We start from the raw sequence: 23,638 nt of genomic DNA, 5'->3' as shown, positions 1-23,638 counted from the left end.
TGATATAATGAAAAGGCACAATTGGATGCCCAATAGCTTCCGTAAACAATTTGACAAATCAGACTTTTTTCCCCACCATGCTTGGTGCTCCAGCTGTTGTCACTGACACAACTTTAGAGATATCAATGCTTAGGTCACCGAATGTTTGTATAAGAACCTTACATATTTTGCTTTTTGATGTACTTGTTGGCCTTGATACTAACTTTATCAACTCTTCTCTCATTGTGAGACCATCAGAATATTGACCAACAATGGCCAACTGAGCATGTGATGAGACATCAGGAGTTTCATCAAGAGAGAACGAAAAATATTTACAATTACTTCTATCTCTCTTTAATTAATGTTGTATGTTTGTGTTCAGTCTCACTAGTCGGTCTTTTATGATATTTCTACTGAGCAGTAACTCAGATAGTCTCTTAATAATTGCATCTTTATTCTGAAAATTGTGAAATAGAACTGGTGCACATCTTAGGAGAGTTTCTTTAATGAAGTCTCCATCACTGAGTGCTTTTCCATGCTGAGCTTAGGAGTGAGCAATGCTCAAACTTGCAGATGTTCAATTTGTAGAGCCTTTTACAAATTTAAGGATGGAGTTAGATTGGCTCTTAAAAAGATGTAGCTGCCTGGAAATGTATTTCTTCCTTTCATCCTCACTTTTTTTCAAGAGCTGGGAATGATTAGTTTCAAAATGTCTATTTATATTCCACATTCTGCTTAATGCCGTTTCAGTACATAGAACACAAAATGATCTATCTTCCATTTTTTTCTATAATGCCGTACATCTCTGTCCATATCTCTTGAAAGGATCGGCTACTGCTACTACCACTTTCTTTATGTAACCTTGTTTTTATTTTTTTATTTTTTGGGGGTTTTCCATCAGGGAGGCAGTGACAGAAGATAGAATTATAGATAGCCTGCTAGCCCTGCAGGCAATTAGGGGTTAACTAGCCTAACTGACTACAAGATGGCACATGTAACTGTCTTTTAGGAAAGGGCAGGGATAATAAGTGGAAATAGGGGTTAATAAGGATGCACAACAGGAACAGTGGTGAAATGGAGTCTGCACTATGCTGCAAGATGGCGTTCCTTATGTCAATTAAGATGGCTGTCGCTATTTCTAATAGTTGGAAATGGCATCCATAGCACAGGCCCCTGCCTCTCCCAGCCTCCCCCTCACTTATCTCAGTAATGGTTGCCAATTAAAAGTCCAGGACACCTCAGAACAGTAGATTGGATGATGGTTGCTGTGGTTATGTGGTTGCTGGCAATGGCGATCACGGGGCCCCCAGAGATGTGTCCCTCGCAGCATTCCGCCTCCCTGTTCTGCTGGCCAGAAGTGAGGTCAAAGGTCCCCGAACGGCCTGGAAATCCCAGAACCAGATGCTCTTTGCCGGGGTTCTGTTGTTTTGACCTACAGACCTCTGGCACAGAGTGTCTACACCAGGGATTCCCAAACTTTTTTGGCCTCCCTCCCCCTTTCTAGAAAAAATACTACTCAGCCCCCTGGAAATTAATTTTTTAAAAATTTTAGTAGCAATTAATAGGAAAGATAAATGCCCCTGTGGCCATCACCGGCTCCCTGGATCGCTGCAGCACCCACCAGGGGGCGGTGGCACCCACTTTGGGAATCACTCCTCTACACTATACTATGTTTCATCCTCAGCATGTGGCCCCATACTTCTCTGTATGTGACTGCATGTCATCAAAAATGACTATGTGTGCCAGTGCTGACACACGTGTCATGGGTTCGCCCTCAGGGGTTTACTCCCGTGACACTGCCAGTACCGTGAACTACTGTATCGGCGAAATGTCATCAGTAGGTCTTGTTAAAGAAATACTTGAGGAATTGTGTTTTAATACTTTGCTTTTATAAATTTCAAGCATTTCAGAAGCAATGTTTTTAAGGGATAGGATCATATTATAGCCCTGTTATAGAGGAGATGTCTGAGTTAGACATGTGATTTTTTTTTCCATAGAGGCTCCTGTTGTTCATCCCTCCCCCCCCTCAAAAGATAGATGTTTTTGCCTTTCCTACATTATTTCCTCCCCTTATCTTTCAGAGATGTATTAGATTTTGAGTCAGGAAGATCTGGGTTTGAACATTGTCTTTGATATTAAGTGACCATGGGCAAGTCACTTAATCTCTTAACTTCAGTTTTCTTATCTGTAAAATGGGGACAATAATAACAATTACCTTAGGGGGTTGTTGTGAGGATCAGATGAGATTATATCTGTAAAGAATTCCAAGGGGGCAGCTGGGTAGCTCAGTAGATTGAGAGTCAGGCCTAGAGATGGGAGGTCCTAGGTTTAAATCTGACCTCAGACATTTCCCAGCTGTGTGACCCTGGGCAAGTCACTTGACCCCCATTGCCTACCCTTACCACTCTACACAGTATTGACTCTAAGACGGAAGGTAAGGGTTTAAAAAAAATCCAAAAAAAAGAATCCTTTTGTCTTTGCTGTTGTTTATTTATTGCTTTTTGGCTAGATCTATGGTTTCTTTAGTGTCTGGGAGATTTGGAGTGGACACTTCTTCAACCTGTAGAATTCTGTAGATTTTGAACTTAGAGCATTTCCTGAGGGTTCTGAGAATATAAATGACTTGTCCAGGGTTTCACAGTCAGATGCATCTGAGAGGACTTAAACCTAGGTCTTCCTGGCTGGCCGAAGACTAGCCTTCTATCCATTGAGCTTTGTCGGTGCCTTGCTCGAGCTATTATTTGTTTGGTATGATGAAAATAACAGCAGTGGGTCTTATATAACAGATACTTGACATGCCATTAGTGAATCAATTAGCAATTACTAAGGACTTACTGTAATGACATACACTGTGCCAAGCATTGGGATTATGTCATTGTTGCTGTTCAATCCTTTCAGTCTGCCCAACTCTTTGTGATCCCATGTGAGGTTTTTCTGGCAGAAATACTGGAATGGTTTGCCATTTCCTTCTCTAGTTCATTTGACAGATAAAGAAACTGAGGCAAAGCGGGTGAGGTGACTTGCCCAGGGTCACACAGCTGTTAAATGTCGGAGGCCAGATTTGAATTCAGAAAGATGAAGAGTTCCCTGACTCCAGGTCTGGCACTTTGTCCGCCGTGCCACTAGCTGCAGATGCAAAAAGTAGTCCCTGCCCTCTAGGTGCGTACATTCTAGTGCTACGCTTCAAGCAAAAGAGGCCTTTAAAATCATTTTCTCTTGCGCAGGGTAGCTTAGAAACAGTATTCCTGGCTTAAACACGTTAGGCACAAAAACTGCCACGAGGGAGGAGACTCTGAAAGTTAATGGCAGTAATGCTGCCTTCCCCAGAGCTTCTTACGTTAACAGATATCGATTCCGTTCCTGGGTTTGGAAGGGAATTGGTTAAATCCTGCTTCCTGAGGAAGGTGTGAGAGTAGGAAGTTGAAGAGGAACCCACATGGGAGATGGCTGCTCATTAGCAGGGAGAACGAGGTGGCGAGTCTTTGGAAATGAACAGTAATGGCAATAAGGCAACCTCTTCTGGGGACTGAATAAGACCAAGTAAGAGGACTAGACATGGAAGGCTGGATTATTTCATTGAACCCTCGAAAGAGTCTGCCAGAAAGTCTTCTGTTTTCATTCAGTAAGGCTCGGGCTACAAAAACCCTTACTGTTTATTCAGTTAATAGATCTATTGAAGAAAAGATGGCTTTGAGATTTCCTTCGGACCAATGGAAACTAGGTAAGAAGAGGAAGTCTAACTTATGCCTTGACGGTGCTTTGATGACGAGGAAGAGTTTTCCCATGAGTTCATCAGCTCCAACTCTGCGAGGTCTGTACTCCAAAGGTCCCCGTCATCAGAGCTATCACTAGAGTGAGGTGACCTGCGGCTTTAACCAGGGCGCTGAAATGTACAGGATGTAAAAATCTGAAATATAATTATGAGAGATTGTTCCACTTTGATAGCAATTGCATTCTTTTAGCAACAAAGAAATGATCAAGCTTGGCACGTAACGACCATAATGAGAAGAATAATTATAGCACTTTAAGTCTTACAAAACACTTTTAGGAAGGAAGGAAACAAGCATTTATGAGTTGCTTAGTGCCCAGGCACTGGGCTAAATGTTTTACAAATATGATTTCATTTTACTCTCACAACAAACCTGGGAGGCAGGTGATCTTATTATTATTCTTATATGATTTATGTTACTTATAATATATTACATATAAGTATATATTTATAACATGATATTATTGTACCAATGAGTGATCTGGGGGTTCAGAGGTGGTGAATGCTTTGCCCATAGCTATGTAACATGGGGCAGAGGGAAAGATGAGGGATTAATTTAGAGCCCTGGGTTCAAATCATGGCTTTGCCACTTATTTCCTCTGTGGCTTTGTGCATAATGTCTCTGGGCCTCAGGTTCTTTATCTCTAAGAGAGGGAGGTTGGACTAGATAATTTCCAAAATCCCTTCCAGTCTTCCATTTAGAATCTTATGGAGTATTTGCAGGACTTCAAACCCAAGACTGCTGATTTCAAGACTAGTGATCTGGAAGAGCGGGCCTCCAGTGGGAAAGATAATCAAATGGTTTTTGGGTAGGTTGAACAAGAGTTGAGGGTCTCAGTGAATTGAAAGCAATTTTATTAAGAGCCAGTTGGCTGATAAGGTAGCCGAAAATGCCAGTGCCATCTTGGACTGCATTAAGAGACACATGGCTTCCAGGAACAGGGAGATGAGAGTGGATGCTCATTGAACTCTGACTCTAAGACTTCATCTGGAATATTACGTTCAATTCTGGGCAGTGCGGTATAATAGGTAGAGCTAGGGATACAGAGCCAGGAAGATCTGGGCTCAAGACCTGCCTCTTCTACATATTGACAGTGTGACCTTGGGTAAGTCACTTAAACTCTCCCAATGCCCTAGGTACCTCTTAAGGCTTTACGTTGCAGAGAAAGTGATGACCTATACTTGTAGAGGGAGTTTCCTCCTCTGGGAGTTACCTGTGCCAAGGAAATCACAGGTTTAGTCCATATTTCTATTTGAGCATCAGAGATTAATAAGGACATTGATAAAAGATTAGTCAGAGGCAGTCATTCAGGACAATAAAGGGCCCCAAGTTCATTCCACACGAAGATCAGTTGAAGGAATTGGGTATCATTAAGCCAGACAAGGCTAGGTAGATAGAATAGACTTTCTCTGCTAAAGAATAGAACTCGGAGCAATGGATAGTAAATTACAAAGAGGAAACTTTAGGCTGGGTGTCAGGAAAAACATTTCTAAAATTAGGAGTGGAATAGGAGGTCCCTTAGAGGTCTTCAAGCAGAGGTTGAACAACCATTTGTTGGCTGTTCCATATTGGGGACTTCCTTTTTCACTATGGCTAAAGCCCTTTCCATTTTCCAATGTCTGTGATTCTGTATTCTGGTGGAGATGTTGATGGGAGACTTGGCTTGGAGGGATGGTGGGGTGGAGGCACAGTAACTAACATCCCTTCGTTTTCAGAACAAAACTCACCAGCCCACTCTTCTGTAATTGTCATTTTCCCACTCACGATGTGGGTGGCTATTCTGATGAATCTTCTTTTATACCGATGATTAGTCAGGAATAAAAGTTAGGTCCAAAGGGAAGAAAGGAGAGAAAGCGGGCAGCAACAACTGACTGGGAATATTGACTTTGGCTCAGTGGCTCAGTGGCTCAGTGGTTCTGCTGCCCTTCGAGCTTGCAGCCTCTTGTTATATGGAGTCTCCCTCGGCTCTAATCCTTTTTTTATTGTCCATTTCCACTGAAAGAGTTTTCCTTCTTGATGTACATTCCCAAAGGTCCACGGTACAATGTAGAATAAATAGCTTTGTTTAATGATTGCATATGTTTGCAGTATGGGAAAATGATCCTGGGCTATGCAACCCAAAGGGTGGAGCACTCCATAGGAGAGACCCTGCCTGCATTTGCTATTGCTCTTTTTGATGTCCCCACATTGAACAAAAAAAGTGTGTGGGGTGTTTATGTTTAACATTCAGCAATGGAGAATTGCCCTATTTTACTGATTCTCATTAGAATGTCAGTTCTTTGAGGCCAGGGACTGTATTTTTTCTTTTCTTCATTTCTTTGTCTCTCCAGCACTTAAAAAAGTCCCTGGTATATAGTAGGCACTTAATCAACCTTTGTTGATTGACTGATCCTGCCTCCATATCCCCCTAGTCAGAAATGACCTCCTTGTCTATGTAGCACTTTGGATAGTTCATTCTCTCAATAGGAGAACCACAGTTTGAAGGGGTCTGAATGGTCATCTTGTCCAACTCCTCCCCCAACTCCCTCTGATGGACCTGACCACTGGGCATCCAGCCTCCCGAGGCAGCCCATTCCTCTGTGGAACAATTGAAATACTAGGAAAATGTCTTGACATCAAGATTAAATTTATCTTTTAAATCTCCCACTCCCTGTTTGTGGTTCTGCTCTCCGTCATATTCTTGTTGATTGTCCATAGCTCTTAAGCCAGGTGGTGCAGTGAGAAGAGCATTGGGCCTGGAGTTAGGAAGATCCGTGTTCAAATCTGACCTCAGATCCTTCATATCTTTTAATCTCTGTTTGCCTCAGTTTCCTCAGTTGTAAAATGGGATTATTGTACCTACTTCCTAGGGTTATTGGAAGGATCAATGAGATAATATTTGTCATGTACTTATTATAGTGCCGGGCACATAGTAGTAGGTGCTTAATGAATGCTCGTTTCCTTTACTCTTCCCTCTCCATCCTCCCAGTGTCAGATTATTATTCCCCATGCACATATGGGCTGGTCATGCTTTTTCTCTAGCCAGTCCCTACTGCCACCCAAGTGAAGCTTGAACTCTTTTGCCTGGGATCCAAAACCCTCTTCAATCTGGCATTGACTGATATCGAATACTGTTTCCTATCAGATCTTCAGAACGGGATCACACATTGAGCTGGAAGGGACCTGTGGGGCCAGTGAGTCCAAATCTTTCATTTTACAGATGAGAAAACTGAGGTGCATGGAGTAGAAGCAATTTTCCCAGGGATATACAGTAAAAACCTGAGTCAGGATTCAAACCTGGGTCTTCCTGACTCCAGGTCCAGCGCCCTGGCTATTGTACCACACTGCCTCATCTAGTCCAACCCCTTCACTTTGTAGACAAGGAGCCTTACCCCTAGAGACTCTAAGTGACTTAGTATCCAAGGTCCTAAATGGCAGAGCTGGAATTTGAACTTCGTCCTGTGACTCCAGGGCCCTTGTTCTTTTCCTTTACCATTTACAAGGTGAATAATCGATCACACGATGTTCCTAGTGAATCTCCAGCTTTTCGAGCGTACCAAACAGATGGCGCGTGCTGCTAGACCACAAACAGAGCAGCCGTTTTCTGAAAACTCTGGGAGTTTAAACAAGGCTCCCATCTTTGATGGGGCCATCTGGCTTCAACAGTTTACTCAGCTTAATTCAATTTGGAGTCTTTGGGCTGCCACAGAGATGTCTCCGGAATGCCTGATGGCATAACTTTAGCATCAAGTCAAATCCTGCACCTATGCGGCGAATTGGAGATAGCATCCCTACCACGAACTTCCCTTCACGATGGGGTCAAGGGCTGGTTGTTTTAGGGCTCAGTGTCTCCAGTTTCTATCCCATACAACTTCTCTGGTCTTTGGAGGTTCAAACGTGGAGGCCGGAATGAGAATGCCCCATTTCGTGGCACATTTTTTACTTTCCCTTCCCCTTCCCCCCTCCAATTAGGAAGGCTCAACCAATTGTATTTTCCATGGATAATACATTTCATTAAATCAGACTCCACCAATGTGGGTCTCCATAGTAACCCAAGAGGAGCTGGGCCAAGATGCTCTCTTGTAAGTCTGACTTATCAGCCTCCAGGTAGTTCGCGCTGACATAAAATGGAGCCATTGTCCTGTAATTAGGAGGAAGAAATAAGATCAGGGATTTTATTTGCCATTTCACTTACCAAAGTATGTGTTTACATCCCTTCCACCCAAGGTCTGTTTGTCATAAAAGTCCTTTTAAGGATTTGCTTGGAGTTTGTTTGTATATTGAGTGAATGTTATAGACTAGAGTTATGTGTGCTAGAGGGGAGGAGGGTCTGAGTTCCTTCCCTGGACCACCTCCCCCTAAATCCCCTGACCTGAGGGGTTCAGTGTCAGGCCCACGGAATGTCTAAATTGTGCCTTCTCGGGTCCACTTGCTTGTGTTTGGGATATCAGAAAATACAAAATGGAAACAGCATCCCAGGGCGGAGCTCTGGAAGAGGTCTTTGAGGTCATGTAGCCTCAAATGCTGCACTTTTTAGGGGTCAGAAGCAAGGCCGAGAGAGGTCGACATCCCCATGATCTTGGCTTCCGTTGGCTTCTCTCTGGCCTTCTTCTTACCTTCCCATTAATTGGGGGTCGTGTGGGTATGAAATATATACTTTTAACTTCTAGCGCCATGTTTAGGGCCTCTTAAGAATTTGATGATGGTGTCTCGTCAGTCCCAAGGAAGCTGCTCAGTAGTCCTGGTGAGCAAGGATGATCCTGATAACTGGATTCCCATTTAGTAGTCTGAGTTATTGACATTTTAAACTTTCATCTATGCCCACGTATAGGCAGGAGGAAGTCTGTTCAGAGGAGCCCAGCTTTTCCCAATAGTCCAAAATGGAGGTAACGAATCATTCTTTTCACATCCCATTTCGCATCTTCTATTACTACACACGGCACAATATTTTGGATATGGCGACACAGTTGAACAACCATTTTTATCCTGAATTGAAATATTTTTTTCCATGTTATGGAGCTTATTGGAACGCCATGTAAGAAACACGAAACACTTCCTTACGTTTCTAACCTGGTGATTTCCTAGTTCTCAGCTTCATTAAAGCCTGGAGGATCAGCTGGGGCCATATTATGAAGAGATTTAAATGCCAAATGGAGGCACTGATGTTTGATTCTAGAGGCAATAGGCAGGCCACTGGCTCTTCTTGTGCAGGGGTTTGACACTGGTCAATCCATAGCATTTATTGAGCCTCTACTGTGTGCCAGGCACAATGTTACATGCCAATATAGAAATGAAAGAGTTCCTGCCATTAAGATAAAAATGAACTTTAGAACTAATGATGTGGCAAGTGTGTGGAGGATGAGTTGGAGAGGGGAGACATGAGGAAGTCCAAGATTCTGGCATTAGAGTAGATTTAGTTCTCGGTTTAAGGAAGTACATTGCTTTCCTCCCAAACTCCATTGATGGAGAGGGCAGGTAAGGGCAACAACCCATTCTGTCTATACCCTCTAACCCTCTCTATCACCTTCCATCTTGGAGTCTGCCTCATTTCCTTAGCCACACCCCCTTGTAATAATTAGATGATATTAGTTGTAACAATTACAAATATCGTATTGTAATAATGGATTAGCACAGTACATGGCACACAGTAGCTGATTAATAAATGTTTATTTATTGATTGATTACATCATTCATTTTCTGTTAGAAGTGAAATATCCTTCAGGAACAGGCTGATATTAATGAGCTATAAAGCTTCTATCTAGATAACAAATTAAAAAAGAAGCCAAGAGGTTATCTCTTGTAGTGACATGGATTTGGAGTCAGAAGACGTCGACTCCAATCTTGGCTTCGCTACTTATTTTCTGTGAAAAATGAGCAAGCCAATTAATTTCTCTATGACCCAGTTTCCTCACATATAAAATGAAGGGGTCATAGGCAATACCTGGCAGTTGGAAAGAACCTTAGCTTTGGAGTCAGGGATCATTTCCCGCTTCTCTGATTCTTATGACCTGGATGTCCTCAAGCAAGATGCTTCACCTTCCACAGTTTCATCTGTAAAATAAAGGGTTTGGCTTAGAGGACCTCCAGGTTTCCTTCTAGTTCTAGAATCTATCATCCTGTGTAATTAGGCTGCCTCGCAGGTCCCATTCAGTTCTAAATCTATGACCCAAGAGAGATGATAAAATAGCTTTTAGCTACTTTCACTAAGCTCAAACCACTGGGCACAGATGAATTAAATCCTAGCCTAGGGGAGAAAACCATCCCAAGTGATTGCTGAATCCCTGCCAAGGATTTTGGAAAGATCTTGGAGAACAGGAGAGATGCTATTGGACATTTTATTTCCTGATCCCATGACTCTTCACTGGCCATCTTCAATTCCTAGAATGCCCACACTCCTTGCCTCCACCTCAAAGAATTTTTCTTCTTCCAAGACTCTGCTCAGGCAGTACCTTCTACAAAATGCCTTTCCTGATTTCCCAACTGCTACTGCCTTCTTGCCAAATTTCTTTAGATTTAACTACCTTGTATTTATCAATATCTATTATTCTAATCGTTATTCTATATAAACTATGCAGGATCTCCTTGAGAGTAGGGATTGTTTTGTTCTTTTTTCTCGTATCTCTTGTGCCTAGCACCATACCTGGTCTCATTAGCCATATTGGGTGGGTCATGCTGTATGTTGATCCTGACATGGTGATGCCATTTTGGTCCTCTTTGAGTATGAAGGACAACATACAACCAGTACTTTATTTTTAATTATTTTTCAATTACATGTAGAAACAATTTTTGACAATTATTTTCTCACATTTTATGATTTAAATTCTTTCTCTCTCACTCTTGCCCTTCCTCAGTGTGGTAAATAGTCTGATTATACAAGTGCTTTCATGCAATACATGTGTCCAATTGCTTATGCATGACAGAGACACATTAGTAGGCGCTTAATAAATGCTCATTAATGGATTGATTTTTCGGAATATAAAGAAGTCAACAAATTTGTCTTCTATTCTCACCAAAGTTCTAGGGGACATTATTAAAAGGTTGGATTATTAGCAATTAGAAAGGGAAGCAGTAGTCAAGAAAAGCCTGTTTGCCTTCTTCCAGAGCAGATATTGTTTGACACTTCATTTTTGGACAAGTTAATCCAAACTAGGGTAGATCCGAGAGATACTGCATTAAAGATAGCACTCCAAGATTTCAAAAAAGTGCTACCTAGTGGCTCCTAGGTGAGAAGTGTTGAACATGTGCCCCACAGGATGTATGTAACCTACAACACTGCTTCCTTACCAATTGTACCTGGGCCTAGATTAAAATGTGATTGGGAAAAGAAATAAAAATATAATAAAACATAGATGACATTACACTTTAAAACTGTGAGTATGAGTCCCACAGGAACCCTTATTATGGATTAATGCCCTCCCCCCCCCATTTCTATTTGAATTTGACATCACTGTCTTGGACTTTCCTTGTAGAGACACTGGGAAGATATGGGCTCAGTTATGGGAGGGGGTGAAGGGATGAAGGTAGGAGGATTGGAGGAATGGGAGAAAGGAGAGAGGAAGGTAGAGGAAGGGAAAGGAAGGTAGCTGTCCGGCAGGGGGAAATTGACCAGAGCCCTTCAGGGGCTCAAATAAAAGATTAGAGAGCAACTTTAGGGTTTAGAATAGCTGGGTTTTATTTTAATTAGAAAGGGGAGCATCTAGGAAAAACTAGGAGGTAAATAGAAAGGGAAAAAGGGGCAGAGAGAGAGAGAGAGAGAGAGAGAGAGAGAGCGCTCAGGATCCGAGAGCCTCGGGGCTCCAGAGAAGACCCTCCAGGGTAGAGAGAGAAAAGGCACCAAACTCTCTCTTTTATACTTTCTCTGACACCTCTCACAGAGGAAGTGGGAGTTGTCAGGGGAAGTTGTAGCAGAGAGCCCTGGGACTTGTAGTCTTCTAGGGCTTACAGCAATTTCAAATGACACAGTTAGACATACTCGAGTTAGCTGGTTGTGGAACATGTTGAAAGGCCAAAACTCAAAGAGTAATCATGAATGGGCTGATACCAACTTGGAGGGATGAGCTTAAAGGAATCTCTGCTTCCTTCCCATGCCATTGCATCAGTTTTTATCAGTGACATAGATGAAGGCATAGAAAGCATATCTTTCAGATTTGCAGGTGACATAAAAATGTCACATGGAATTTGAGATCCAAACAGGTCTTGGCAGGCTGGAGTATTGGACCAAATAAAATGTAATGAAAATAAATGTAAAGCTCTGAAGTTGAATTTTGAAAAACAATCAACTTCACCAAGACAGAGTTGGGCTGGCATTGGTGAATGAGATTTCAAATGAAAAAGATCTGGGGATCTTAGGAGACTTCAAACTCCATACCTCAAAAATAGGATATTGAAAACCAAAAGGCTGTGTCACAGGCGGCAATTGCTAGAGTAAGGGAAGAATAGTTCTGTTCTGAATGGACACTGCCCAGGTTGGACCACTTTTGGAGTCTCGTGTTCACTCCCGAATGGTACATTTTAGGAAACATTGATAAGCTAAAATATGAGAATAAGAAAATGAATAGGCTGGTGAGAGAATGCCGTATGAGGACTGGTAGAGCTGCTGGTGATGTTTATTCCAGAAGAGGATAGACTCAGGGGGGTGGAAGTATTGTCTTCCAGTATTCAAGGGGCCATCATGGGAACTTGTTCTGTTTAGCCCCAGAAGGAAGAATTAAAGGGAATGAGTGGAAGATGCAAAGGAGCTAATTTGTTTGATGTCAGAAGAAACTTTCTAACAACTAGAGCTGTCCAAAAGTAGGACTGGAATACAGCTGTCTGATCAAGTATTAGGGTCCCCGTCACTGGAGATTTCTGAGAAAGAGCTGGATGGCCAGTTCTTAGATGTGTTATAGAGGGGATTATTCTTCAACTGTGTTGGCCTAGATGGATTTCACTGTGGCGCAGTGTGTACAGTGCTGGGCTTGGACTGCTGAAGACCTGGGTTCAAATCAAGTCTTAGACATTTACTAGCTATGTAACCCTGCTTCACTTAACCCTGCTTGCCTCAGTTTCCTCATCTGTAAAATAGCTGAAAAAGGAAATGGCAAACTGTTCCAGTATCTTATCCCAAATAGGATCACAGAAAGTCTGGCATGACTGAAATGACTGAGCAACAAAGATGGATTTCATGATTCTTTGATTCTCTAAATCAAGCATTTTCATTTTAGAGCTAGAACGGATCTGAGAAGCCACCGAGTTCAACCTCCTCATTTTCTAGAGGTTCTATAAGTCTTTTTTAATAGGGTTTATAGGGTTCTATAAAATGAGGAAACCAAAAGCCCATAATAGTTAAGTGACTTGCCTATGGTTCACTGGTCATAAGCGAGAGGAGCCAGATTGAACTCAGGTCCTCCGATTCTAAAGCTTATGCTTATCCTCTTAGGATTTTTTTTTTATAAACCCTTGTACTTCGGTGTATTGTCTCATAGGTAGAAGATTGGTAAGGGTGGGCAATGGGGGTCAAGTGACTTGCCCAGGGTCACACAGCTGGGAAGTGGCTGAGGCCGGGTTTGAACCTAGTTTTTTTTTTTTTTTTTTAGGATTTTTTTTTTTAATAAACCCTTGTACTTTGGTGTATTGTCTCATAGGTGGAAGATTGGTCAGGGTTATGCTTATCCTCTTGAACCACACTGCCTCTCCTACTTTGTGAGCATCTTGAAATGCCACATTCATGGAGATTGTTCTTACTTTTCGTAATTGGAGGCCAGAACATATTTACTTTTTCTTTGACTGTTAGAAGCTACTCCAGGGGTGCTGAATTCCATTTCCAAATACATGAACAATTTTACAATGTTTTCTCAACTTTTGCCACAGGAAGCAGGTGTCTCTTCACCTGCTAATTCAAAGGTATTTTTCTGGGGACGAATGGCACATCGTAGACATTGCACCATATCCATCTGCGATGGAACCCAACTAGCTTATGGTGAATGTCTGATGATACTTTTGGGAGAGGACGCTCTAGCTCGGTGGGATGCTTTAGGCTTCAAATTCTAACTCAGTAGAAAGTTTATTAACAGGGCAATATATAGTTTTGCAAACTAGGAAACACATTCAGCCCATATTTCATTTAAAGATGGTTTCAGGGGGCAGCTGGGTAGCTCAGTGGATTGAGAGCCAGGCCTAGAGACAGAGGTCCTGGGTTCAAATCTGGCCTCAGACACTTCCCAGCCGTATGACCCTGGGCAAGTCACTTGACCCCCATGGCCCACCCTTACCACTCTTCTGCCTTGAAGCCGATAGATACACAGTTTTGACTCCAGGACGGAAGGTGAGGGTTTAATAAAAAATGGTTTTGAAATAGAAAGGAAAGGATGCTTTAAAACAATGTGGTTCCAGTTGCTGCGGGAATGCATGTTGATTACAAATGCCATTTGTGTCTCTTGGACTTGTAGTGGCAGACTGAACCCTTTTCCCTAATTAGGATGCCTGAGATTGAATATGATCCCTTCAAGACCCACAGTCCCCGGGAAGCTTCAGGAGCGAGAGGCCGAGGCTGTCTCCTCTCCCCTGCTCTGTCCTGGCAGCTTGCGCCACTCCTTCCCGGCATCGTTTTCAGAGCAGCCTCGGGCATGCTCCTTGCCGCCTGTCTCTCAAGCACATCCTGACAGTTTAATTAAGTAAGTAAGGGCACACTGGACGATCCTGTTCTCGATGGCTCTTGATAAGCCGTGAATGGACAGAAATGTTTTCCAAGGCAGGGTTAGGTTTCACTCGCACAAAGAACCTTCCGCTGCTCCGTCTTTCGAGAAATACCCCCACCCCGACCAGGGACAATGCCAGCCTGTCTTTTGCCTGACAGAGTTCCTGACATGGAGGGCCCGAGCTCTTGGGAATAATGTATGTGTGATTTCCTCAATGCCCCCAATGGCTGCTGAGTCTTTTCTCGAGCTCAGTGGCCGTCTCCCTCTGCTCCTAAGTTTGGGTTCCTCGGCCAGACGTCTCCGATGATAGCTGTCCAGATCTTGGTGTCTGGTTCAGTGACTTCCATGGCAGGAAAGCTCTGGGAGTTGGATTCATTTTGTTCTAAAATTGTTCTGGTCTCAACTTCGTTCATTCCTTCATTTCTTCCCGATGACCTTGATCCTTTACGTGCCCTTGCTGTCTCCTCCAATAGAATGTAAGCTCATTGCAAGTAGGGATGTTTCCTTCTTTGTTTTTAGATCCTCAGCCTCCAGCTCAGTCTTCCACAGAGTGCTCTTGCTGATGACTTACATCCAATCCTCTCCAGCAAAAAAAACCCAGCACACTAAGTATTCCAAAGTACCTACTGTGTGCCAGCTACTCTGCTAGGTGTGGGGGGTACAGACTCAAAAATGAAACTGTCCCTGCCTTCAAAGAGTTCCCATTCTATCTGAAGTAAGTCCCTGGATACCTATGCACAGACACCAAACGTAGCAAAGGAAAGGACAATGTATTTCCAAAATTCTTTTTTAATTTAAAATGATTTTTCCCCAAATTTTGGGAATTCCCAAATTGCCATATACAAAGAAAGAGAGGACCCAAATGAGACCCCAAATCTCCTCTATCTGTTTAGCTTGCTTCTTTTCCTATCTACATAATAATTTCCATCCACGAGCGTCCCAGCCCCTTCCCAACCTCCCCACGTTACAGAAGATATTGCCAGGGAGACCAACATGTACCTATCAGGCTTCTCCTTACCTATCAGGCTTTACCTTCTAGAGGTAACATTCCGTCTATTCTTCCAGCGTTCATCCTGCGGTTGTGGACAATGTTTTCTCGGTCCCACTCATTTCACTGTTCATTCTCTCTCTCTCTTTTTTCAAAAAAAATTTTTAAACCCTTAACTTCTGTGTATTGGCTCCTAGGTGGAAGAGTGGTTAAGGGTGGGCCATGGGGGTCAAGTGACTTGCCCAGGGTCACACAGCTGGGAAATGTCTGAGACTGGATTTGAACCTAGGACCTCCTGTCTCTAGGCCTGACTGAGCTACCCAGTTGCCCCAGTGTTCATTCTCTTAACAGGTTCTCTCTCCAAGTTTTTAAAAAATGCGACTGCTCATCACCTCGGATGGTGCAGTAGTGTTCCACCACAGTCCTCTCCCCTCCTGTGCTTTGCCATGCTCCCAAGTGAAAGACAGGGTACTTTTGGGGGGGTGGAGTGATGCTGGGGATGACAGCAGGAGCTGGGATCAGAAAGGGGCTCCCATCGAGGTGCAGCTTGATTTGAGAGAGGGAAATATCTCGGGGCCAAGAACCATACTTATTGCCCATCTCTCTAAATAGCAACAAAAATAATAATAGCGAATATTTCTATAGTGCTTACTGTGTGCCAGACTCTCAGGCACTGTGCTAAGAACCTTACAATTATCATCTCATTGGCTCCCCATAACAACCCTGGGAAGAAGCTCCTGCTTTTATCCCCATATAACAGATAAAGAAATGGAGGCAAACAAAGGTTAGGTGACTTCTTCAATGTCACACAGCTAATCAGTCTGAAGAAGTTTTGAACTCATGTCTTCCAGCACTCTATCCATGGCATCACCTAATTGCCTCAGAGACAACTAGATGATGAAATCAACCAGTGAAAGAGGGAATGAATCCCACCTAAACCAACAAAGTCCAGCTATTTAGAGTTTGCCAAAAAGGAAAAAGAATAGATCCACTCACTAGCCACCAAGCGATTGTATTTATGCTTTATTCCTGCCCTTTGTGCCTGGGTACTTGGCCGACTTTGGTGACTTCTCATACAGTGTGAAGTTGACTGCTCCACTGCTCTGGGGCTTTAGAAAGAGCTTCTCCTGCCATTTTCCTCATTTGCTCCACACTACAGGCACGTGAAGTGGGTCCTACACAGAGCATCATCCCCACTGAATGGATGCAATGACTCAGGCTAAGAAAGCTAAGGTGATTACAGGACTTCTGGGGCCAGAGCCAGTGGTTCCCCCCCTTCCCCTGCCAGAGCACTGTCCATGTACAGCTGTGAATTGTGCATATTAGAGGCAACATGGGAGAATGGAGAGAGCACAGTACTTAGCCAAGAAGATCTCATCCTGAATTCTGCCTCTGGCACTTAATTGTGGGCACCTGGGCAAGCCACTTAAACTCTCTCAGACTTGATGTTCCCAACTGTAAAATGGAGGTAACAATAGCACCTTTGCTAGAGGGCTTTTATGTGGATCAAATGCCAAAAAGAACATAAACTACTTTATGAACACTAATCCTACTCCTACTCCTACTCCTACTCCTACTCCTACTCTTACTCTTACTCTTACTCCTACTCCTACTCCTGCTGCTGTTGCCACTACTACTATCACCAACCATTACTATTACTACCACTACTGGTGCTATTACGATTACTACTACTATTATTACCTATTACTACTACTACTACTATCACCACTACTACTACTGCCACTATTATTACTACTTTAGGGAATAATTACTATTATTCCCTATTGTTGCTACTATTACTATGTCTCCTACTATGATGATGATGTTGATATCTTAGCTGTTTTACTTTGCCTTTTTGGCCCTCTCTCACCTTCTGTCTTTCCAGAGCTGTCCCTTTCTCATGGTAATTATTTATGTGTAGCCCCTGAAAGCTCTGAGGATCTTTATCTTAAGTCCCATGGACTCTTTGGGGCCCCAGGCTTGGCTACGTCTCCCTGCTCCCAGCCAGTGAGTTTCTGGGGAGAGAGGCTCTGAGTTGGCTTTCTCCAATGTCATTTGCTTGAGCCCCCAGTGGTGTTCTTCCCCCAGACTGTCAGCTGAGAATCATTTAGTCAGAAATACTTGAGATGCTCCCAGGAAGGATATTCAGGACGGTGATATTGAAGGAAGATCGGCTTAGAACATCATCCCCCAAAAGTCTGTGATGCTTTCTCACAAGTACATTCAGAGTCTGGGAGGAAAGTGGGCATAAACTTAGGGAGCACCTGTGGAAAAGAAGGAACTGATAGCTTCTGACTTCTGGAAGTCTCTTTCCCCCATTTGTAAGGTGCTCAAGAAATTCTTTTAAGCCTGGTGAATTCGTGTTGAAATATTGGGGTTTATTATTGATGTTGTTGAGGAGGTTGCTGGGGTAAAATACTTTGTTGATGTTTACAAAAGTATATTTCAGCTCTCCCCTCAGAAGGAAAACCAGGAGTGACTTCCCTTCATCAGGCCAGAATGTACCTTACTCAGAGACTATATATTTGTAAAAAAAACATCTGTTTATTTATATTTAACATATATAAGTATAAGGATTAGTAACAAGGAAGCCTTAACACTAAAAGGAAACTATCTCCACCCACTTTCTACGTTCACCTCATGGCAAACTCTTCTTTGTCTTCCAGTTACTCTGAAACTGCCTAGCACTTACTAAAAAATCCCCAAACACTATCTGACTACAATCTAACTATAATCCTTATTAAAAGTAATTTAATATTATTAAAGATGTCTCCAAGTAAAAACCAAGTCAGGCAGACCAATATGGCAGAGGCTGGATGACCAACAGGTGGCCCAGAGTCCAGGCAAAACAGGCCTTTGATCTTTCTTCTCTCAAAACCGTTTTCTACCAAAGCAGATATGCCAACTTCTTTCTCCAAGATGATTTCTTATGGTAAAGAGGATTGGAAAATCTCTTCACTTGGTTTAGAATTCTCTCTCTCTCTCTCATATACAGCAAAGAGCAAGGTCTGAGATGTCTGTCTTCACCAGAAGCCAGAGAGAGAGTTTCTCTAACTCAAGGCAGTGAGTGAGTGTCACTAACTCTCCCAGGTTGGTCAAAACAATTGGCAGAATTTTATCTGCTTCTCACCTTCCAAGTTCTGATCACACCCACAGCACTCTGTCTAGCCTATAGTCTCAGAGACCCTTTTCTCGAAGTTCTTATCTTATCAATACCTAATCGATACATTTCCTCATTTCCTAACTACAGTGTCCATCTCTCCTTAGCTCCCAGGATAGACGGAGATGTCAGTTGATGTGGGTGTGGGTGGTCTGAGTTCCTCCAGACTCTTTGAAACCTGGCATATTTTCCTTTGGCCAAAGATAGTGGTTGGGGGAAGGACACCCTGCCAAAACGGAGGCTCCCGGAAATCCTCGTCCTCCACCTCCTAGGCACTTCCTTCTCAGTGATATTCCTTTTAGGGACTCTAGCCTCCCAAATGACTCCAGTTGTCTAGCTAGATAACTTATAGATTTAGGCCCCTAAGGCATAGCCAAGTTTCCTCAGCCTATCTATCCAATTTTATTCCCCTGGAGAATTTGAAGTTAGTCTAAAGTCTACTTGATTGATATTTATTCCATGAAGACATATGGAAGCCATCCCCCTTCGGCCTTCCTCAAACTTGGACATATGGTTGTTTCCAGTTACAGATAAAGCCACTCTGAACATTTGTATGCTGACAGGTTCTTACCTTGTGTCCTCCTCCCGCAGGCCCAATGTGCCCTCTTTTGGATGACCTCCTTAGGACAGGGACATAACAGGGGGCTAGTTGGGACACATGGGCTGATTCATTTTATAACTCTCACTGTCTATTTCCAGATGGCTCTCCCCAAATTTTGTTTGCTAGTTTTTGATGATCAGGGACACGATATTCTAATCCTCCATATGACTCAGCATTCCGGCTTCACTCTTGCCTTGAGGATAAAATTCAAAGTCCTCTGTCTGACATTCCAAGCCCTCCACCATCTGGGCCAACGAAGGCTTCCAAACCGATTTACCATCAAGTCGCCACTACGTTCCACTCCGGTCGGCCTCTTTTCGGTTCCCCTTCCTCGACATTGCACTTCCCACCTCTGGGAAGTAGGGTGGCTCGTGCCCCTTGCTGGAACGCCCTTTTCACCTTTCAATCTATGCTCCTCTGTTCTGATTCTAGTGAGATTCCCCGAATCTAGGGATCAAAAGTTGGACTGACTTTCTAACTTCCTTTCCCGGCTCCTTAAAAAGTAGCAGAAAAGCCGAATTGGAGTGAGGGGAGGGGAAGTGTCTGCCTGCTTCCCCAACTGGAGGAAAGTTTCTGGGAGATGCTGTCTGTGGGCCCGCGGCCCAGCCGGAGCTGTGGCTTAATTCTGCCAGTAAACAAATGGCTTGGTTAACTAGGTCAGCAGCTCCTAATGAGATCAACTCCTGGCCAAGAACAGCTACAGATAAGGTTTCTAGCCTGCTTGGGAGAGCCGAATGGGGAGATGGTCCCAGGAGAAGGCTGGGGCGAGAGGCTGCCATGCCCTGGTAGGTTATCAGCTTTGCTCTGGGGCTACGGGACTCGAGTAGCGCTAAGTCCTAGCGATGAGAAGGGCAGAGCAGTTATGGTGGTTATTCTCATTGGCATTCTTATCGATAGACACAGTGCCAGGAACTCCTATTCCCTTAATGCTTTAAGGTTTGCAAATCACTCTTATCACTGCCGACTTACCTCATTTGACCCTCATCTCTAACCCACGAGAGGGATTATAGTTCAGTCGTGCCCATTTTACTGAGAAGGGACCCGAGGCACAGACACAGGTGACTTGTCCAGCTAGTAAGTGTCGGGCAAGATTTGGACTCTGGTCTTGAGGCAAAATCTAACATTCCCAGGACATTACTGTAAGGAATGCAAAGCGTATATCCCACTGTATTCTCTTCAAAGAGAGAGGAAGCACCTCTTAGAGTCGGGGTCTGCCCTTGGAAAAGTCTTTTACAATCGAGTTTCCTTTTCCTGGGCTCATTTGCTTCCCCCTCTTCTCCTTCAGCTCTGTCTGAAATGGGCATTCCCAAAGCCCACTGAGAACCCTAGTTCAGTAAATAGCTGCAAAACTCCTCCTCTGGGCCAGGCATTGTGATAAGTAGTGGGAGGGGGCAAAGGAAAAAGTGAAATGATCCTCACCCTCAAGAAGCTTCCATTGGGAGGCAGCTCTGACATGTGGTTGCTGTCAGGGAGTTTGAATCTAGCCTCAAACACTTCATAGCTGTGTGAACCTGGGCAAGTCACTTAACCTCTGCCTGCCTCAGTTTCCTCATCTGTAAAACAAGGATGATCATCTCATCTGCCTCCTAGGGTTAGTGAGAGGATTGGATGGTGATAATACATGGAAAGTACTTTGCAAACTTTAAAGCATTATATAAAAGTTAGCACACGTACATACACACACACACACACACACACACACACACACACACACTAAAACACAGAATTTATACACCACTAATTCAGGGTAGTTTGGGGACAGAGGGCACTAGTCGATGGGGGATCAAGGAAGATCCTTGATCCTGTAGCTGCCTCCTGAAAGGAGACGAGGTTTCCAAGACAGAGGTCCATTTACATACATCCCAGGCATGGGAAGCAGCCAGGACAAGGGCATGGAGATGGAATGAAGTGTCTTCTCTGGGTAAGGACTCATAGTTGGGTTGATAGGAGATGATAAGTAAGAAGACTGGGATGGTAAGAAGGGGCCAAGTTGAGAAGAATTTAAATATTCAACAGGGCAGTTGATATTTTATCGTAGAGGGAGTAGGGAGCCAGAGGAGTTTATTGAGCAGGGCACTGACATGATCAGAAGTGGGCTTTTGGAAAATCTCGTTGAAGGTAGAGTAGAATCTGGAGGCTATTGGGAGAGGTGATGGCAGTCTGAATGAGGATAGCAACCATGTGAACAGAAAAAAGGGATGTATGTGATCAATGTGGGGAAGATAGAAATGACAAGATTGGCAAATTACTTCAATTTTCTTCATAAAAGATGGGGCTGGGTCCTCAGTCTGAGGGGGTGGGGAGAGAGAGTGCTATGGGAAACCTGAGGAGAGATGAGAAGGCTGTTGTGAGTGGGATAAAGAATCCATTAGGAAGAAATAAAACAATTGCCTTGCTGCAGTGAGAGCCCAAGTTGAGATTAGATAGCATACATTTGTAGTGCACCCAGTTGCTTGGGTTTACATAACTTTCTTCAACATTTTAATGGAAGAGATAGATGGTGGGAGTGATCCAGGGCTGGATTTTGGAGAGGACAGAAAAGGGGCTGGATAGTGCAGTTTACAAGGGCTTGAAATTAGGAAGAGAGGAGTGTGTAGCCAAAGCAGGGGTGATAGATGATCTTGGAAAGAACTCTGGGGTGAAAGAATAGTGTGCATGATTAGGGAAGAAAAGGAAAGATGGGAGAGATGGAGTGATAGGAGATTATGATCATATGAGAAGCATTCCAGTTCTTGATCAAGGATACAATACAAAGTGAATATGAAATAATTACCAAGTAAACAGGAAGGGGAGGAGGTCAGAGAAGGCTTCAGATACAGTAGCTGAGTTGAATACTGGAGGAAGATAAGATTCTTCAAGATCACCCCAAGGAGTCATATGTGCCCTCGGATGTGCCAACACTTTCACCTTGCACTAGAAATTAATGGAATGAGAATGGCATATCTCTGGTTATTTATCTTTTATGCATAAATGCTCTGCCTCAACAAGCAGCTACTGAAGACTTATCCTTTTATCGTTCCCCTCATCAAATAAAGTGTGGGGCCCAAAGTAGGTCCACAAGAAGTGATTGGAGAACAAGGTTGATCCTCATTTCCATTTACACTTAGGATCATACATTGGGAGCAAGAAGGACCTCTGTGATCGTTGAGTCCAGCCTCCTCATTTTACAGAGTGGAAAACAGGTCTAGGAAAGCTGAAGGACTTGTAAAGAATCATGCAGAGAGTAAGTGTCTGAGGAGAGATTTGAACCCAGGATTTCCTGACTTCAGAACCAGTGCACGTCTTTTAAGATGTTTGAAATCTTTATGGTTGCTGCATTTATAGTGGGATAACTATATGTTGTTGAAAGGGATTCATCTCCCTCTAATCTAAGTCATTCCTGAGCTCCTCCCCACCTACCACTCTACCGTTGTCTGAAAAGAATGCTCAATTTGGATAAGGTATAACCTTTGCCCTCTCTGATCTCTTCTACTATTTTATGAATGGGGAAAAAAAATAAAGAGTTGAATGTGATCAGAGGCCCAAGACTTTTTCCAGTTAGAACACGTACCACATTGGAGGGGGTGGCAATCATCAAGAAACATGTACTCGGTTGAGAAAGGACATCAGTCCTCAGATGATCAGGACAGAAGGAGGAGATCTGAACTCCAGACAGTCACTTCGTAGTTCGCTCCTTAAATGCTACTTTTCCTGGCTAGCTAAGCAATAAGTTCTGTTGTTTTTAAGTTGCCAAAAGATGGCAAAGTTCGGTTAGGTCTTTGTAAGCCAGGGGACCTGGATAGCTTTCAGGGGATGCATGAAATTGAATGAGAAAAAAATAATCTTTATTAGTATTAATGATTTCCTTTGTGATCCCAGATATTTTATTTTATGCATTTAAAATTATTTTTCTGGGAAAGGGTCTGTCATTTGTCTATTTATCCAACTACCTATCTAATATACAAGGGTTTAGCCATCATCTCTATCATCCATCTACCTATATCTATTTATCTATATATCTAATCTGTCTATAATATGAATATATGGAATATATACATAATATACATGGATCAGTTTGTTATCTATCATCCATCTATCTATTCTATTCTCATTTATCCATCTCTCTGTAGTATGGATATTTAGCATATGAACATACGATATTCTATCATCTCTATCATTAATCTACCTATCCATCCATCTAGCCACTCACCTATCTGCCTACCTCTCTATGTATCTTTTTATTTATCTAACCTAATAGGTATTCATATATGTAATATGGATGGATTTGTGCCATATGGAATATATATTATATGGATATATTATATATGGAACAGGGATGGAACATATATAATATTTATGGATCCATCTGTCATCCCTATCATCTATCTATCCATCTGTTTCTCTATTGATCCTTCCTTCCTTCCTTCCTTCCTTCCTTCCTTCCTTCCTTCCTTCCTTCCTTCCTTCCTTCCTTCCTTCCTTCCTTCCTTCCTTCCTTCCTTCCTT

At 43.0% G+C, this 23,638-nt stretch overlaps 1 protein-coding gene across 1 annotated transcript in view; it reads left to right on the top strand.

Moving 5' to 3' along the window:
* Positions 1-23,638, top strand: part of ERC2 (ELKS/RAB6-interacting/CAST family member 2) — a 743,930-nt gene that overhangs the window by 149,096 nt on the left and 571,196 nt on the right. The window lies entirely within an intron of this gene.

The sequence above is a fragment of the Gracilinanus agilis genome, chromosome 1, assembly GCF_016433145.1.
Source record: "Gracilinanus agilis isolate LMUSP501 chromosome 1, AgileGrace, whole genome shotgun sequence".
NCBI classification, from domain to species: domain Eukaryota; kingdom Metazoa; phylum Chordata; class Mammalia; order Didelphimorphia; family Didelphidae; genus Gracilinanus; species Gracilinanus agilis.
The sequence above is the reverse complement of the archived record's forward strand: the minus strand, read 5'-3'. Positions and strand labels throughout refer to the sequence as shown.